At 44.8% G+C, this 20,043-nt stretch overlaps 1 long non-coding RNA gene across 1 annotated transcript in view; it reads right to left on the bottom strand.

Moving 5' to 3' along the window:
- Window positions 1-7,188: 7,188 nt before the first annotated feature.
- The window catches only part of LOC137305363 (uncharacterized), a 51,970-nt gene continuing 39,115 nt past the window's right edge, over window positions 7,189-20,043 (bottom strand). Inside the window, exon 3 of the long non-coding RNA XR_010958704.1 lies at window positions 7,189-7,627. This is a non-coding gene — a long non-coding RNA (uncharacterized lncRNA). The remainder of the gene's footprint in view (window positions 7,628-20,043) is intronic.

The following is a 20,043-nucleotide window of genomic DNA, read 5'->3' as shown; positions in this document are numbered from 1 at the left end:
AGGGTCGGTAACCAGAGGACACAGATTGAAGATTATTGGCAAAAGAACCAGAGGGGGAGATGAGAAAATTTTTTACACAGCGAGTTGTTATGATCTGGAATGCGCTGCCTGAAAGGGCGGTGGAAGCAGATTCAATAATAACTTTCAAACGGGAATGCGATATATACTTGAAAAGGAAAAATTTGCAGGGCTTTAGGTGAATAGCAGGGGAGTGGGACTAATTGGATAGAGCCGGCATAGGCTTGATGGGCCGAATGACCTCCTTCTGTGTTGTACGGTTCTATGGTTGAGATTTGGGGATGGCGTCTGGAGCCGATCAGAGCTCTAAAGAAGAAGCAGGCTGGGATGACAACTCCATGATGACGTCATTGCTGGTTGGTTCTGTGACTTCTCTCAATAATGAAAACTCTGAATGTGACTCTTTTTTCCACAAAGATTGAAAATGACAGCTTTAAAATATACAATGCGACCTCATTTTGGCTTTTCAGAGGAAGTATTAATTCAGACAAACTCGACACTGATCCACAAAGTGTTTGTTCCTCTGAAGTGCCTTTGAGCGTTCCTCGATATTTAACCTAATTAAACGGTGTTTCAGCAACACAACACCTGTGTTTCTGTCTAATGTGAGAGAAACTCACCTGACTCGAACCTAAATGAAGTATTGTGTGATATTGTCAGGTTCACTCCCAGTATAACAAGCAAATGTTAAGCCCAATCCTCAAACATAAGAAATAGGAGCAGGAGTAGGCCATCCGGCCCCTCGAGCCTGCTCCGCCATTCAATAAGATCATGGCTGATCTTCTACCTCAACGCCATTTTTCTGCACCATCCCTTGATCCCTTTAATATCTAGAAATCTATCGATCTCTGTTTTGAATGTACTCAGTGACTGAGCCTCCACAGCCCTCTGGGGTAGAGAATTCCAAAGATTCACCACCCTCTGAGTGAAGAAATTTCTCCTCATCTCAGTCCTAAATGGCCTACCCCTTATTCTGAGACTGTGACCCCTGATTCTAGACTCCCCAGGCAGGGGAAACACCCTCCCTGCATCTACCCTGTCGAGCCCTGTGAGAATTTTGTATGTTTCAATGAGATTGAACAATGGCAAAGTTGGCTCTATTTAATCCATTGTACAGTAAGTTCACAACAGGAAGACGCGCACTACACAATGGCCCAGAATTTGCTGTCAAAGTAACGGTGAGACTAATGGTGCTCGCCGTTATTTATGCACAAACGCTACAGCCACTTCAGGCGAGGGCAGGAGCCCGGTTAAACACGGAAATCCAAAAGTTGCTGTCCGAGACACGCCCCTCTGCCATTAGCTTCGCGAAAACGGCATCTCGTCGTCTGCCTCACGGTTGAAATGCACAGAGCGGCGTGACGTTGCTGGATTTGCGCGGTAGACACGAACTAAACTCACCGCAGAAAGTTAAGTCTTGTCCATTTCAGTCTAACAACCCTTTTAACGACGTGATAAGTGTTAATTACTGCCAGTCAACCTCTCTGGCACTGAAAATTAACTATTACAAGTGTAGAGTCTCATTCTTTCAGGTTTTAACGTTGTTGGCGATTTTTTAAAAAATTTAAATTAAAATATCTTTTTAAACTTTTCCTTCCTGTCTCTTTGTTTTCTCTCTCTTAATCGAATCTTTCTTTCCCTCTCCTTATTTCTCTTTCTGTACCTCATTTGACATTGGACTCACCCATTCTAATTTACACTTCCATCTCAGTCCTTGCACAGTTTATTTCCCAATCCTTCAATCTGGTTATTTAAGGAGACCCCCTGTTGCTGGCCCTGTTCACTCAGGTCCCAGATGCCCGGTTCTCTCCTCGTTGCGATGTTATCAGCTTGTACTTTCACCAACTTGCGGCGTAAAATATCATTGAGATGAAATTGGCAAGGGCAAGTCTAAATAATGGCGGGCACCATTCGTTGCCCAGCTACAGCAAATTCTGGTCCAATGAGTCAGATTGAGGAACAAGCAACCAAGATCATATCGGGTCATGTCGATTTGTTAGAACTCGCTACCACATGGAGTAATTGAGGCGAATAGGCATGGATGCAGTTAAGGGGAAGCTAGATAAACACATGAGGGAGAAAGGAATAGAAGGATAGGCTGATAGGTTTAGATGACGTAGGCTCATATGGAGCATAAATGCCGGCATAGACCAGTGGGGCCGAATGGCCTGTTTCTGTGCTGTAAATTCTATGTAATTCTATGTTTGCTCTGCCTGAGTTTGTGGGCAGGTAGGACAGTGGGTAATGGTTGGTGCAATGCTTAACATCGCTGCTTTCAAAAATGTTACTGCTACTAGTGATTAACTGGAACTCTGGTCTCTCTCCTGTGTATTGCTGCCATATCACACTGTACCCAGACACAGTCTGCAGAGGCTTTAAGAGTGTATTAACATTCAGAATCATGGAATTTTACAGCACAGAAGTGAAGTGGAACCCATGACCTTCTAACTCAAGAGGTGAGTACTACCAACTGCACCAAGCTGACACTTAGCAAGTTGATAACATAAGCTAGCAACATAAGGTCCAAAACAGAAAAGACCTCTATTATATCTGTTACCATGGTACGTGACTGTTACAATGGTACTTGACAGTTTCCATGGTACTTGACTGTTTCCATGGTACTTGACTGTTTCCATGGTACTTGACTATTCCAATGGTACTTGACTGTTACCATGGTACTTGACTGTTACAATGGTACTTGACTGTTACAATGGTACTTGACTGTTTCCATGGTACTTGACTGTTACAATGGTACTTGACTGTTTCCATGGTACTTGACTGTTACAATGGTACTTGACTATTCCAATGGTACTTGACTGTTATAATGGTACTTGACTGTTTCCATGGTACTTGACTATTCCAATGGTACTTGACTGTTACCATGGTACTTGACTGTTTCCATGGTACTTGACTGTTACAATGGTACTTGTCTATTCCAATGGTACTTGTCTATTCCAATGGCACTTGTCTGTTACCATGGTACTTGACTGTTCCAATGGTACTTGACTGTTCCCATGGCACTTGGCTGTTTCCATGGTACTTGCGGGTACATAAAGTAAAAATCTTACATTCTGTACATTTTGTACAACTAACCTTTAATTATAAACAGGCCCAGGGTGCTGCCTTAGTAACTGAGTAGGTATGGTGGCCTCATAGAGCATTGGACATGGGTGACTTTTGAGCAGTGTGTAATCTCTGGGAGGGTTGATGGGGGCCGTGGGGTTTCTCTGGCTCTCTAATAGTCCCAGAAATGCTCCAGCTGTGAGGGTCACAATGCTACGACAGTAGAAGTCGAATAAGTTCAAGTTTCGAAATATTTTTCCAGCACCAATTCCAACTGCAGTCCAGCAGATGGCGACACAATCCACAAAGTCAACTGAACAAAGACAGGGATACATGGGAACATGAGTAGGCCGTTCAGCCCCTCGAGCCAGTTCTACCATTCAGTTGGATCATGGCTGATCTGTACCTCAACTCCATTTACCCGCCTTTGCTCCATATCCCTTGACACCCTCACCTAACAAAAATCTATCGATCTCAGTCTTGAAAGTTTCAATTGGCTCCCAGCATCTACAAGCTTTTGAGGGGTGAGTTCCAGATTACAATTTGGGTGAAAAAGTACTTCCTGATTTCACTCCTAATTTTAAAATTAAGGCCCCTTGCTCTAGGCTTCCCCACCGGAGGAAATAGTTTATCTGTATCAACCCTATCAAATTCCTTTATCATTTTAGACACCTTGATTAGATCACCCCTCAACCTTCTAAGCTCAAAGTTTATGCAACCTGTCACCATAATTTAACCCTTTAAGCTCTAGTATCACTCAGGGGAATCTGCGCTGTACCCCTTCAAAGGCCAATATAAATTTCCTGAGGTTTGGATAACTGAATGCAGTACTCCAGATGGGGTCTAACCCAGCCTCTGTACATCTGAAGCATCGTTTCCTCACTTTTGAATTCCAATCCCTTTGAGATAAAATTCCAACATTCCATTAGCCTTTATGATGACTTTTTGTACCTGTGCACTACCTTTTAGTGTTTTGTGTACATAGACATCCAAATCTCTTTCCTCCTCCATAGTCTCTCGCCATTAAGAAAATATTCCGATTTGTCTTTCTCAGATCCAAAGTGGATGACCTCAGACTTCCAGGGCTTGACAGGGTAGATGCTGAGAGGCTGTTACCCCTAGCTGGAGAGTTTAGCACTAGGGGTCACATTCTCAAGATAAGGGCCGAGATAAGGAAAAATTTCTTCGCTCAGAGGGTTGTGAATCTTTGGATTTCTCTACCCCAGAGGGCTGTGGATGCTCATTCGTTGAGTATATTCAAGACTGAGATCGATGGATGTTTGGACACTAAGGAAATCAAGGGAAAGTGGAGTTGAGGTAGAAGATCAGCCATGATCTTATTGAATGGCGGAGCAGGCTTGAGGGGCCATATGGCCTAATCCTGCTCCTATTTCTTATGTTCTTATGTTCCCTACATTGAATTCCATCTGCCACAGTTTTACCCCCTCACTTAGTCTGTCTGTGTCCCCATGTAACTTCTTCCTCCCATCCACACAACTTACTGTGCCTCCCAATGTGGTGAAAAGCACACTGCTCAGGGCCGCACCCAAAGTCGGCAGGATGATTAAGGGCTATATATTCCTTTATGGCAAAAAATAGACTGTAAACAGTTGAGCAGATGGTAGCAATATTTGGAATCTATTCCATCCAGTGGTCAGTGTTCTTTTCGAGCTTTGCTATTTTGTTCTTCATAACCTCCATCATCCTATGCGCTCTCCCTCCATCATCTATCCACACTGTGTTCAACTCAAGATTTGTAGCATTGTTTCTCACGAGAGTATAATTCCCAAAACCATGGGAATCCTTCAAAAGGGAGGAAGGGAGAAGAGGGCAGGAGGGGAGATGGAGAGGAGGAGGGTGAAGAGGTGGAAGGGGACAAGGCGGGGAAAAGGGAGGGGGAGGTGGAAGGGGAGGAGGTGAGGTAGACACGGGGAGAGGAGGCAGAGAGGGAAGGAGGTAAGGGAAAGGAAGGGAGGAGAGGGGAGAGTAATTAGTCCTGATTTCCCTCGTCTTTCTTGAGGATTTGATTTTTTTCAGGCATCGCTTGATGCAGTCACGTAAGGTTATGGTTGCCAACTCTGGTTGGACGTATTCCTGGAGGTTTTGTCACTTCCAACCACTCCGCCCCACACTCCCACCATTGGTCGCCCGACACATCTATCCTCGCGGTGCCTTGCTGTCCCACGGCCAATCGAAAAGCGAACCGACTCTCCTTTACCTGATTGGATGCTTCTTGACTGTCAGTCAAACAGCCTTTTTTTGTCCATCTCCAATATTTTTATAACTAATAAATGAAAATATTCAAAGAAAACGGGAAAAAAAAATATTTTTTACTGCCCCCAATAATTTTTCTCCAGGGTTGCTGGAAGCAGTCTCCTGGAGATCAATCTTTAAATCCTGGAGACTCCAGGACAATCCTGGAGGGTTGGCAACCCTACGTAGGGTTAACATTAGAGTAGTCCAGAAAGTAATTTGAGGTGAGCACATTAAGCAGAGTGCGTTTTCCGAGAGATTAAATCCTAACTGCTTTTAACCTTGGTGGTGTCCTGTAATCTGGGTCATGGCCCTTTACTTGGATCTCTAAATAAAGTAAGAGTTAAAATAATGCACATCAGCAGCGGTTAATCATATAAGAAGATTTTGAATTACGGACTGAGCACTTATTACTGAATCATGCTGTCTCATTACAAGGTTATATTCAGGGTAACCAACCGTGTGACCAATTGGCACTTCCTGAGGACGATGGAAGTTCTTCTAATCCTGGGCCCGGCTACCTGGGAAGAGGAGGGAAATCCCACGGGAGGGATGACAGGGTGGATAGTGTTTAACGCACAACCCTCAGTAAATCAGCCAAAGTGTTGGGCGGATGGTGACTTTGGAGGCAGTCTGAGCTGGACTATCCTGGTGAGAATGGATGAGTGAAGGTCAAACTTGGGCGAAGATAAAAAAAATGAAGTTTTAAAATTAGAATAAAGTACGTACACGTCTGACAGAAATAAAGCTCTTTTTATAACTATGTATGAATGCATGTTTCTCTCGCATTCTCTCATTTTTCAATGCAGGATCCTGTGAGACTCGCATAAATGCAATCTGTGTTACCAAACTCTTTGAGCCAAAAATTCCTTGTAATGTTTTTCCTTCTTTGTGGTGGTGCGTGGGGAGGGGGGAGGGGGCAGGGAGGGGGAGGAGAAACGACACAAAGAACCAGCTTTCTTATTTTGCGTTCTGGACTTTTCCAACGCAAAATGGTTTTCATTGAACACCCCGGGTGTAGTTATAGCTTTCTATCTAACGAGGAGATCCTGTGGCAATCCAGATATTTTAGTAAGTGGTTGAAAAGGGGCAAAAGATTGGGATGTTTGGATCAGGATTGTGCCTGAATTGGGAAAGTACTTGGAGCTCCCCCAAGGGGTAGGTACTGAGGCAAAACTGAGGTAGGGAATTCCAGGATTTCAACCCAACGACGATGAAGGAACCGCCAATATATGTCCAAGTCGGGATGGTGTGATGGACGGAGGGGAACTTGGAGGTGGTGGTATTACCTTGCACTAGTCGTCCTTTTCTTTCTAGGTGTGAGTCTACACGGTGAGTTTCAGGAAATGGTTCAACCATGGTGGGTGGGGCAACACAGCCAAGCCTAATCCCGCCCACACACCTGAACCTGAACATTCCAGGCCGGGTCACTGGACAGCAAAGAAGAGCAGGTACCCTTGAATTTTCTCCCCTCCCTAGCCCAGGGGCAATGAAGCCAACTGTTCTGCCCTAATCGCTGCCTTGGCTGAGATCAGCTAACATCTACACAGCTCAAGGATCAAAGCTGGGCCCCTCCCGGTTTGTTTGGCTCAGTACCACATCACGCAGTACAGTTCACCGACTGAGCCACGGTGTTAGGGCCTCTGCGGGGGCGGACTTCTTGCCAAATCCTTCGAGACTCCAGTCTCCTGAATTGGAACTGGGGTTGCCAACTCTTGGAGGTTTCATCACATGACCTCCCACCTCCAACCACCCCCTGCCCAATCAAACAACCTTTCTTCCCACCTCCAATATTTACGTAACGAATAAACGAAAGAACAAAAAGTGTTTGAAGAAAATGGGAAAAAAAGCACACATCATTTTTTATTTAACACCCTGATAATTTTTCTCCTGGGTGTTTGCTCACAACAGTGTCCAGGAAATTAATCTTTCATTCCTGAAGACTCTGGGACAATCCTGGAGGGTTTAGCAAACCTACATTGTGACTGATGATGATTGTTACATTGGAATTTGAAGCTGGACCAGGATTGTGCTGGGATTAGGAATTCTTTACAGCTGGGAGCTATTGGGAATGGAACATTGAAATTTCCTGCTCAAATCTGGAATGTGCTCCATTGTAGGGTCGGCACCAGAAATAGCAACATTTTGCAGAATACCAAAGTCCTTGTGTGAGGCAAAAAAGCCTGGGGCCTGCTTTCCTGTCTGCTGGCCGTCCAACACAGACTGGGCCTCAGAGGACAGGCCGTCTTGTTTTACTTGGCAGGGGGCCGGTTGTGAATGGAGAATGCATTTCCTGCAAACAGAAAAGAGTCAATTACACAGGCAATCGAAGCCCCTGCAAACATTTGACCGAATAATATCAGGAGCTTACATCTGGGCCTGGCCTGTTAAAAGGATCTGAGCCGTCAGGAGAGCAAAGCTGATTTTCATTCGCCACAGACTGTTATTAAAATTAAGAACTGAGTAATAAAATATATAATGGGCTCCTCTTATCGTAGTGTAATATCCTGAATCTTACAAGATATTCTTGGTGATGTCTGACAAAATCCTGGAACTCCCTTCCTAACAGCACTGTGGGAGAACCTTCACCACACGGACTGCAGCGGTTCAAGAAGGCGGCTCACCACCACCTTCTCAAGGGCAATTAGGGATGGGCAATAAATGCTGGCCTTGCCAGCGACGCCCACATCCCATGAACGAATAAAAAAAACATATTAGCAACGTTACTCTAAGAATGCTCTGGGATTAGGGTTGCCAACTCTGGTTGGACATGTCCCTGGAGGTTTCATCTCATGGCCTCCTGCCTCCAACCGCCCCACCCGGTCAAACAGCCTTTTCCCCCCATCTGCAATATTTTTATAACTGAAAAACAAAAGAAAATACAGAAAAAACACACAATTCTTTTTAATGCCCTAATGATTTTTCTCCCGGATTTTGCTCGCAGCAGTGCCCAGGAGATTAATCTTCAGTTCCTGGAGAGTCCAGGACAATCCTGGAGGGTTGCTAACCCTATCTCGTATCGTTGCATACTATCGATGTATTACTCTGGTAATCTACACGCTTTGCTTAAGTACATAACCAGACTGAACAAGGTCAAGCCACTAATTGTACAGCGAGTCCAGGGAAAGTAAATGATCCAAGCTCTGTCTTGTTTAGTTCCTGTATTAATTTGTCTCAGTAAAAGATACATACAGAGATATTGCATTGTTTACTTCAGCTGGGGCATATTAATAACTTCAGATAAAGATTATTAATTATAACCTTGGGCTGCAGACAGTGTGGTTAATTTTAGGGTTGTTACAATTTGCCAATTTGAGTAAAGCAGGGCTGGTCACTCCATCAACAATCTGGACTTCTTACCTTTCGAGATGTAACCATGCTGCCCAGTATCGAATGATATAACCCAGGGGTGTAACAATAGTATCCCCTTGTCATCTAATCTCGATATTTGTGTCTTTCAGACATGCCACCGCATGCGCCTCTCCAATCCTTCCAAAAGCAGACCAAGAAAGCACCTGATAAGACGAAGACAGAAGCGAGGGTAGGCCATTCAGCCCCTCGAGCCCATTCCGATATGAATGGTTAAGCAGCTTTATTTCATAGCGAGTGAACAGACAGAGCATGGGATGTGGGCGCCGCTGGCGAGGCCGGCATTTATTGCCCATCCCTAATTGCCCTTGAGAAGGTGGTGGTGAGCCGCCTTCGTGAACCGCTGCAGTCCGTGTGGTGAAGGTTCTCCCACAGTGATGTTAGGAAGGGAGTTCCAGGATTTTGACCCAGCGACGATGAAGGAACGGCCGATATATTTCCAAGTCGGGATGGTGTGTGACTTGGAGGGGAACGTGCAGGTGGTGTTGTTCCCATGTGCCTGCTGCCCTTGTCCTTCTAGGTGGTAGAGGTCGCGGGTTTGGGAGGTGCTGTCGAAGAAGCTTTGGCGCGTTGCTGCAGTGCATCCTGTGGATGGTACACACTGCAGCCACTGTGCGCCGGTGGTGAAGGGAGTGAATGTTTAGGGTGGTGGATGGGGTGCCAATCAAGCGGGCTGCTTTGTCCTGGATGGTGTCGAGCTTCTTGAGTGTTGTTGGAGTTATGATTGGACTCACTTAATTCAATCAATGCAACTTGTCTTCGCCGAATAATACAAGATAACGAGCACGCTACAATTCCCCACATCATTGGGTCATTTTGTTTGACTTCAAAACAAAATAGCTTCTAACTACCCTCCTGAAGTCTAACCTTCTGAGCCTGCCGAAAGCCTGCCTTCACAGCTTTCTGTTTAAAAACCAGACTGCTGGTGAGTGTTTCTGTCTCTGTTTTCATTACTCTGTGGTCACAATTTGAAGGGACAGCCTGTGCGGTTAAACCCCCCGTCAAGGGCCTGCAACCAGGGACCTCCCACCACAATGAGCGGGAGGTGTTTATCGATTACCAAGAGAGGCTAATGAGTGTTATTGTTTTCAGTCTTTGGGGAAACTACTTCAACCTCTAGCCTATTATCATCTTAATCTCCTTTTATTTTAGTGCTTTAGTTAAAAACAAACGTGTGTGAATACACTTTGCATTAAAATCCCAACGTATAAATAGTAACTCCTTTCAAATTGCTTCCTGAGGAAAAATGGTCAAACAATTCTGAAGATCTTAAAATATAGGGAGGCCCAAGTGCTTGTGATGTCTTCAATTTTGCTACTACAATAACAGCTTGCATTTATATAGCGCCTTTAACATAGTAAAAATGTCCCAAGGCGCTTCACAGGAGCGTAATCAGACAAATATTGACACCAAGCCAAAGAAGGAGACATTAGGACAGGTGACCAAAAGCTTGGTCGAAGTGGCAGGTTTTAAGGAGCGTCTTAAAGTTGGAGAGAGAGGTAGAGGGGTGGAGAGGTTTAGGGAGGGAATTCCAGAGCTTAGGGCCTAGGCAGCTGAAGGCACAACCGCCAATGGTGAGGTGAAGGAATTGGGAGATGGACAAAAGGCCAGGGTTGGAGGAACGCAAAGTTCTCAGAGGGTCGTAATGCCACTTACTGTTTGTTGTGAATAAAATGCACAGGACAAACTTTTCTTTAGAAGCAACATAAATGTGTTGTATCTGCTGTTTATTATATTATCTTCCTCAGCTATGTGCCCCTAGCTCACACGCTCTCTGAACATTTCCTGTGTCAGTCACCCAGCAGACTGCATCTGTTGCAAAGCTCGGAGTGGATCCATTTCAAAGATGGAGTGGCTCTATTGCAAACGTGGAGTGGATCTATTGTAACCATGGAGTGGATCTCTCGCAAAGCACGGAGTGGATCTATTGTAAACATGGAGTAGATTTACCACAAAGCATGGAGTACTTCTATTCCAAAACCTAGACAGAATGTGTATAAGTACATCACAGATACCCTGGACTCCCCCCTTCCCGCACGCGAGACCCCTGCGAGATGCCCCAGGAACCCAATCCCGCCACCTACCTGGGTGGCCTCTGGATCGCGTGATTTTCTGTCGTTTCCCGGGCGGGAATTGAACCGGCGGCATGTTAATGAGGCCTGGGAGTTAAATAGCCTGATTTCTGCAGTAGCGGATGAGTTTCAAACTCAACTTGCCACCTACCTGGTCAAAATCGGGGCCCACACGTCTGGAATTCTGAATGGATCTGAGGTCGTTATTAACCTCGAGAGTGAATCTTGAGATCGAATCATTGCCTCAAACTTACTGCTCCCGAGATGACTAATGGCAATTCACAAAGCAGAGTGATTGGCTTGTGATGTTAGTACCTCTCTGTGGAGCTGGCAAACCCTCGCTCAATGTGGCCCAGGACAGAACATCGCTGAGGGAACCTTGGGATGAGCCCACTCCATGGTGCTGCATGTTATTAGGCCAGTGTCCTGCACCAACGGATCACCTAAAACCCAGAATGTTCCAAAGAAATGACCGAGCTCCCTCAATGACTCAGCTGGTAAAGGCATTCCTGGATGTGGTCCTGAGGCTTGCAGGCCTTGAAGGTCCCAAGTCCAGCTCCGAGTTAGTTGATCGCAGCCAAGTTGTGAGTTCAAATCCCACCACGGCAAGTTCAATTAAAGAAGTATGATCACTGGTGGGCTTGCACCAGATAAAATGACCATGAAAGCTGCCAGATTGTTATAAAAACCCAACTGGTTCAGTAAGGCCCTTCAGGGAAAGGAAGAACCTGCTGCTCTTACCTGGTCTGGCCAAGTATGTGGGTGACTCTTTGGCAGGGGTTAAAATTCTACTTGGGCGGGATAGTGCAAAAACGGGCAGAAGTGGATCGGCTCAATAAAATATTGACTTCCAAGGAAAGAAAAATCACGTGGGGTTTTGTAACTGGCTTCTGATCTCCCAACACCCAACTCGAGCCCCAGTCAAAATTGAATTTTAACCCCTTAATATCCTCAGGGCAACTATTGCTTTGCCTGTGTCGCCAACATGCTGAGAAAATATATTTTTTTAAATGACTTGGTAAAGGGGACTCGAGACCAACGACTGGATAAAGGGGACTGGGTACACGGTTTCCTCGGTAACTGAATGTTCCCGCTAAGTCACTTCAATTGCGCTGCATTGTAGAGCGGAGTAGCTTAAAGGTGGGGAAAAAAGGCACAAATTTTATGGCAAAATGACGTTGCGAGAAAGGTATTTCACTGGGTTTTCATGTCTGTCAATCACATTGTTTAGCTTTAAAGACTTACAGCCACCACATGAAGGAAAAAGAGTTGGGGGAGGAGGACTGGAGGAGAGAGAGAGTATGAAAATAAATTAAAAGCAGGCTGGATCGTGGGAGGGTTTTTTTTTCTGTAAAAGCACGCCATGTTCTTGACCGCGAAATGTCATCATGAGAGGCCTTGAGACTTGTACTGTACGATTCCCACAGCACGCTAACCAAACACTGCTCCGACTGATGTGCAGAAAGGCAATGACCCTTTTTTTAAAGGGCGACAGGCTCTCATAGAGAGAGAGTGTGAAAGTTGGCCCAGAAATTACGATTGTGAGATTGTAGGCACATATTGTTTTCTTACAGCTTGGCCGTTAAAAGATGCCATGACTTGGGAATGTCCTAAGTTTGTTGGGGAGAGGAATGGGCGGGGGCAAAGAAGAGGCAGTTCAAACGGGAGCTTTGCTTCTACATTTGAAATTCTGTTTCTGAATCCACAGTTTGTATTTCCGTTCCTCCACTGACGTTTAGTTTCAATCAGTGCAGCGACTAATCTGCTTTCCACTGTTATACATTTATAAGCGAAATATTAATGGAACTTTCTGTTGTGCTATTGCTTACAAATCTTAAAAAGGCAACTTCGCCACAAAACATAATGTGTTTTTGGTAAACACGTTCTCGTCTATTTACAAATGTGACTGTACAAATCGTGCCAAAATCGTATCATTTGTTGTCGTCCTCAATTTTTTTTTAATTTGCCAAACATTCCCCCACCCCATGAGGACAGTGCCCCTTTAATTAGATTGAAAGATTTGCTTCCATTCAGGAAATCATAATTTACTGATTTTAGCCAGCTGTAGTTTAGTCATTCTTGAAGTTACAGAAAGTGATTGTGTGTAGTTTGGGCTGCAATGGCACATGGGACTGACTACTTCCTTCATCATCAACAGCAACAACTTGCATTTATGTAGCACCTTTAACGTAGTAAAATGTCCCAAGGCGCTTCACAGGAGCTTTATCAGACAGGAATTGACACCAAGCCACATAAGGAGATATTAGGACAGGCGATTAAAAGCTTAGTCAAAGAGGTAAGTTTTAAGGAGCATCTTAAAGGAGGAGAGAGAGGCGGAGAGGTTTAGCGAGGGAATTCCAGAAATTACGGCCTAGACAGCTGAAGGCACGGCCGCCAATGGTGGGGCGAAGGGAGTCGGGGAGGGACAAGAGACCAGAATTGGAGGAGCGCAGAGTTCTCGGAGGGTTGTAGAACTGGAGGAGGTTACAGAGATTTGGAGGGGGCGAGGCCATGAAGGAATTTGAACATGAGGAGGAGAATTTTAAAATCAAGGCATTGCTGGACCTGAAGCCAGTATTGGTCGGTGAGCACAGGGGGTGATGGGTGAACGGGACTTGCTGCGAGTTAGGATACGGGCAGCAGAGTTTTTGATGAGCTCAAGTTTGTGGAGGGTGGAAGATGGGAGGCCGGTCAAGAGAACATAGGCCTAGCATCACAGTATCTTCAGAGAGCAATTTTGGTTTCCTAATCTCAAGTCACCAACTCTATGCCATCTGGCAGCAGAAGCTAACCAGGTAACATCAACAGTGCCCAAGGTCTGCCCACTGTGCCATCTGTCATAGCAACATAGGAACAGGAGTAGGCCATTCAGCCCCTCGGGCCAATTTCGACATTCAATTAGATCATGGCTGATCTGTATCTTAACTCCATCTTCCCGCCTTGGTTCCGTAACCCTTAATGCTGTTGCCTAACAAAAAATTATCAATCTCAGTTTTGAAATTTTCAATTGATCCCCAGCCTCAACAGCTTTTTGAGGGAGAGAGTTCCAGATTTCCACTACCCTTTGTGTGAAAAAGTGCTTCCTGACATCACCCCTGAACGGCCAAGCTCTAATTTTAAGGTTATGCCCCCTTGTTCTGGACTCCTCCCCACCAGAGGGAATAGTTTCTCTCTATCTACCCTATCAAACCCTATAAACATCTTAAACACCTCAATGAGATTACACCTTAATCTTCTATACTCAAGGGAATACAAGCCTAGTCCATGCAACCAGTCCTCATAATTTAACCCTTTTAGCCCCGGTATCATTCTGGTGAATCAAGTAGTTGTTTGTGCAAACGTTCGGTACAATCAACTCCACAGCGCAAAACTATCTAGACAGTCCTATGGGGAGAGATTGAGTAAAATGGGCCTATACTCTGGAGTTTAGAAGAATGAGAGGTGATCTCATTGAAACATTTAAAATTCTTATCGGGCTCGACAGGGTTGAGGGGTTGTTTCCCCTGGCTAGAGAGTCTAGAACTAGGGGTCATAGTCTCAAGATAAGGGGTCGGCCATTTCCGACCGAGATGAGGAAAAATTTCTTCACTCAGAGGGTTATGAATCTTTGGAATTCTCTATCACAGAGGGCTGTGGATACTCAGTCATCAGGTATATTCAAGACTGAGATCGATAGATTTTTGGACTCGAAGGGAATCAAGGGATATGGGGGACAAGGCGGGAAAGTGGAGTTGAGGTCGAAGATCAGCCATGATCTGATTGAATGGCAGAGCAGGCTCGAAGGGGCCGTATGGCCTACTCCTGCTCCTATTTCTTATGTTCTTACCTTATGTTCTGACACAGGCAGCTCTGATCAATTTTTTTAATTGCATTGACCAGTTTTCACCCTAAGTACTAAGTTAAAAGTAGATTGTGTCTGGACAGAGGCACGGTCGCAGGCTCAACAGGATGGAACTGCACACAATACTTCAAAGACTGTGAATAATTAATAAGAACGCTGTACCTTGGAATACTTTTTAACCTAATTAGTTATCCACTGGACTGCAAGGTCAGTAACCTTAAGGTTGGAGAGTTGTTTGAACAGTTTTATCAGGGCTCCAACCTTTGGCAAAGTTCCCTGGAATTTAGTTTCGGAATCTGGAAAATTATGTTAACTATTTCTGATCGAGAGTGGTCAGCAGGCTTTCTTTTCTGATAACGCAACCCCTGTATCATTCTCCTATAAAGAATCATTTACTTGTTTATTGGGCAGGACTGTCTCTTCATCAAGAAATTATTGTTTTTTTTAGATATCTGAGTATGAACTTCCATTAATTCACTCGTACATTTGCAATTGTTTTCAAGCCTTGAATATTTAAGGTTGGGCAAATTCTAACCTTAGTTTGTGCAGCTCAGTTCCATATAGGGAAATGCATTTATCATATGATTCATTAGACGATGGGCCGAAGGGCCTCTATCCGTGCTGTATAACTCTATGACGAGTCGTCCTCAATATCTATAGTATATTAAAAGTCTTGGGTATGGGATACGCTTCCTGTAAATGTATTTACTCCCTGTCACACTTTTCTCTGTACACTTTTCTGATTGGCTGTGAGCAGCACCACAGGAGATCTACTAGTTTTTAATTAAAAAAGAAGATTCCTCTTCTCTGCACTTTCGCAAAACTTCTCTCTGCTCAATGACCCAGGTACACTTGGTCGCCAAACGAACCCAACTGGCCATATCATTTCCCCTCTTCCTTCCTTCCCCCATTCACTACGGACCATGTCCCTGCCTAGTTATACTCACAACATCTCACATACTCTCCTAGCTTTGGGCTGACAGATATGGGAAAATATTTTCTTTTCGTTCATTCTCAAGATGCGGGCATCGCTGGCAAGGCTGGCATTTATTGCCCATCCCTAGTTGCCCTGAAAGGGTGGTTGTGGGCCTTCTTCGCGAACCGCTGCAGTCCGTGTGGTGAAGGTACTGCCACAACGCTGTTAAGGTAGGGAGTTCCAGGATTATGATCATTTGAATTGTGGTATTCAATATTTGCTAGACATCGTGATGGTCCACTAGTGGCATTCAGATGCCATGATGGACAACTGCAGGCTTCTATGAAAGGATGAGCTAGTCCATCTCTACCTATCATTTTGATCTCAAATGGAACTCCTACATCTTCTCTATTGCTAAAACGGCCTCAAAGAAACTTGGTTACCTCTATCATGCAAAACACTTCCCCTCAACAGCTCTTAACTCTCATAATCCTCTGATTGATCCAAATATTGAATATCACTCCTACATCGATGAGGGCTCTTCCAATACCTCTCTTGCATGAAGAAGCTTGACAGGTAATTCCTCTCTCACCTCCAACCTCCAATCTTTCTCTCTCCATCACAACCTTTCTTATCTTTCTCCTTTTTATAAATGCTACTATGGTCATTGCTCCACTGAACTTTCCACTTACGTTCTTCCTGAGTTCCAGTTACACCATCCTACATGTCCTTCCTCTTCTTTGCACCCTCTCCTGCAATACCTCAACTCAGAAACAGGCCATTCAGCCCAACCTGTCCGTGCCGGCATTCACCCTCCATGTGAACAAATAGCTCTCATAATTCTTGTATCCCACAGTGCCTCAACTCCTTCCTTCCCAGGATCTAAAACTGTGGAAATCTTTGCCTCCCTCATTCTAATGTTTTCTTTTTCTCTTACAAGCAACAGGCCTTTAAAACCAAGTCACTACTACTTGGGTTAGCTTGTACACTCTTCAGCCTTGATGGTGTCTTGCACTATGGTCCTTGGCCCTTCATTTGGGCTACTTTATAAGCCAAAATGAGGGTCTCCCGCAGATGTAACAACTGCAGGGCTTAGTCATTGGGTTAAGTGAGTGTTTCTGATGAGTCTTGACACTTTATTAACAAACAAGTCAATCACTGGTCACCAATCAATATACGTAGAGATACGGACGTCCTGAATTGCCTCGCATCTTTCTGCCACTGCACCACCATAACTTTGCCAGAAACCCCGTTTACGTATCCCATTGCCAGAATGTTACGGCGTAGCAGCAGCAGGAAGTGCGAGGAAATTGAGGGCCATAGAAGTTACAATATGGAAACAGACCATTCAGCCCAACCATGTCAACATTAACCCTCCACATGGGCAAATAGTCTGAATCACATTTACCCACCCTGTTCCCCATATCTCTTCTACCCCTTTTCTTTCATCCACCTATCCGATCTAATCTAGAATGTTGACTTAGTTTCTGCCTCAACTACTAACCCTGAAAGTGAACTCCACATCCTCACAGCTCTCTTGGCCTATATTCTAAATCTCTCACATTTAATCTTGTATCTATGGCCCCTCATTCTATTGATCCTGTCCCATCCTTTCATTATCATATCGTCCCATAATCAGTGTTGTTCTAACTAGAACAAACCTGATTTTTCAAGTCTTTCTTTGCATGAGTATTCCTTCAATATGCCAGGTGTTTGTTGAGTTTACTCCTCTATGGCAAATATTACCAGTAAATCATTTTTTATTTGCCAAATTAGAGGAGGAAGGGAATTCTGTATTGATGCAATACAGAAGCTCATGCTTCAGGTGTTAGCTGTGGCTAGCACTGTTACCTCTAATTCAGAAGGTTGTGGGTTCAGGTCCCGTAGTCCTAAGTACAAGATCTAGGCTGACACTCTAGTGCAGTACCAAGGGAGTGCTATACTGTCAGAGGTGCCATCTTTTGGATGAGATGTGAAACCGAGGTCCCGTCTGCCCTCTCAGGTGGATGTAAAAGATCCCATGGCACTATTTTGAAGAATTGTCCCCTGGTGTCCTGGCCAATATTTATCCCTCAAGCAGCAACTTAAAAAAACAGACTATCTGGTCATTACAACATTGCTGTTTGTGGGATCTTGCTGTGCACAAATTGGCTGCTGTGTTTCCTACATTACAACAGTGACTACACTTCAAAAGTACTCCATTGGCTGTAAAACGCTTTGGGAAGTCCTGAGGTTGTGAAAGGTGCTATATAAATGCAAATTCTTTCTTTTCAGCAAAAACTGGGTTTCTTTTCATTCACCAATGGCCCTTGTAGCCTGGCAAATAAACAGGCCTCTAGCACTTTGAAAGGTCGAAAGTAATTCCTTTCACCTCTGGGTCTTCAGTTCAATCTCAGCCCAGATTTCACTTGACTTATACTTCAGGAAATTTGGTAGGTGCCTGCACAACAAAAAGACCTCTGGCTAGTAGGAGGAATAAGGTAATTTCCAACGTCAGGTTGAAAATATGTTCCACATGGTTCAGTATTTGTCAGGAAGTGGGTTCCCAGGAATGTCACTGCACTGACCACAGGCTGAAAGACTCTTTGTAAGACTTCAGATCACAAAGTCAACAAGAGCACAACAAAAAAAAAATCTAGCAGACTCCTTCCAAATAAAAAAAAATACATAGGCGCCTCCTGCAAAAATGGGCAGCAAAGAAGAAGGAAGCTACCCTGGGCCTACAAGAAAAGAATGATTCCAGCAATCTGTCTGTGATAATATCTCCTTTCAATGCTTTGTTTCACCTTTTGTTTTGCCCACCATTTTGTGTCCAGCCATACCCACTACTGCCCCTTGTGGCTAAAACTAGATTGTTCTCCTCTTCAGCAAGGAGATGGGCAGCAGAAGTCCATTGTCATTGAAAGGTGTCCTTCTGCTTGCCAGAAGTCGCCCACTTGTCCCGTGCCACAGAGAGTTGAGGTGAACAGGTCGGCCGTGCTCTGACTGAGGCTCGAGGAGGCCGAATGGCCTACTCCTGTTTCTAATGTTCCCAAGGCACAGGGTTAGAGCCGGGGGTGGGGGGTGGTAGCACGTGGCTTCTTTCCCACATTGCTGGATAGTTTCAGCTTCTGCCAGACTCGTTTTTGGGTGAAGGGGAGCGGTGGGGTGGAGGGGGTGGGCATCGGAATCAGAGGGTAACTGAGCCCAAGGTGAATCTTGAACAGTTCCCACTGGGATCAGAGGGAGAAGCTTAGGTATGGGGCTGGGGGCAGTTTGCCTGCTGTTCTACTCTTGCCCAGTGTGTAATTGTGTGTGGAGCAGGGGGCGATAATGCAATGTGCAAACATGTTCAAAGTCAGTCGGTTCCTGCAATAACATTGTCGAACATCACATAGGAAAGTGTGCAACCTCATTAGTTCCCCCTCTCACTCTATTGACAGAGAGGGTGGAGGGGGAGGGGACATGCGCAGGAGTCAGATGACCCGAGGCCACAGGAGAGGACATAAGGCTGGAGGGGATTGCAGGGGTAAGGTGGGCTGAGGCCACAGAGGGTGGAGAGCCTGTATAGGGTGGGGTGAGAGGGATTAGTGTGGGGCAGGATGCAGACGGTGGAGTCATGGACAAGTCGGAGTTTGTGCCAAAAAAAATGCATTGCTTAAATGTGTAAAATTGAACTGACTTTGGTTTGAAGTATAATTTTCTGTTTGCATCGACCAAAGAAAATGAGGCAGGATTAAATAATCATTGTTTATCTTTCTTGCTTTCCTCCCTTAACAAAGGCCATAAATTTGAGATGAGGGATCGCATCTGGATCCATCCAACTCATCTGGATTATTAATTGCGGTCGCTGGAATACTAGTCCAGTAACGTAACCACTACGCCACTGTACCCCTCTACCCAGTTTTGTGCCTGCACTCCAGGCTTCCACCCATTACGAAGGAGATTTAGACTGCTTCAGACTCGTTTCATTTAAAAGCCTTACTAGGATTAGAGAGAGCAGGCTTTCGTTCCGTCAGTCTGGGTTGGAATGGGACCCAAGCCCCAAAGATGAAAGGACAGTTTGCTAATCCATTCTTTAATGAATAATTTCAAAGTACTTTTCAGTAAATAGGTACTGATTTTTGACCCATTTTATCTGTCCTCAGTCTATTATAACAAATTAAGCAATAACAGATGAATGTTATGTTTGTTTGTGTTTGTGTAAGTGATGCTAATCTAATAAAACAGAAAAAGAAAGACATTACTCATGGAGTTTGGTTTCTGTTAAGCATGAGATGCCTATTGATTGCTGTGCTTATCGCTATATCCATTGACAGTCAGGAGACACTGCGACTGCAGCGGGACAACCTCAATCTGTACATTCTCCTGTTTTCCTCTTCACAAACTCTCATTTCATCCACCTCGGAGGGATGGAAGACTGAGTGAATTGTGCTGAGATTTAAACCCGAGACTTTCTGGCCCAAATCCAGTGCTCAACAAATGAGCTTTGTGACCTAAGTAATGAGTTTTAGAGTGGACCACAGATACCT

This window comes from Heptranchias perlo, chromosome 40 (assembly GCF_035084215.1).
Source record: "Heptranchias perlo isolate sHepPer1 chromosome 40, sHepPer1.hap1, whole genome shotgun sequence".
NCBI lineage: Eukaryota > Metazoa > Chordata > Chondrichthyes > Hexanchiformes > Hexanchidae > Heptranchias > Heptranchias perlo.
Note: the sequence above shows the minus strand (reverse complement) of the source record. Positions and strands in the feature narration are given on the sequence as shown.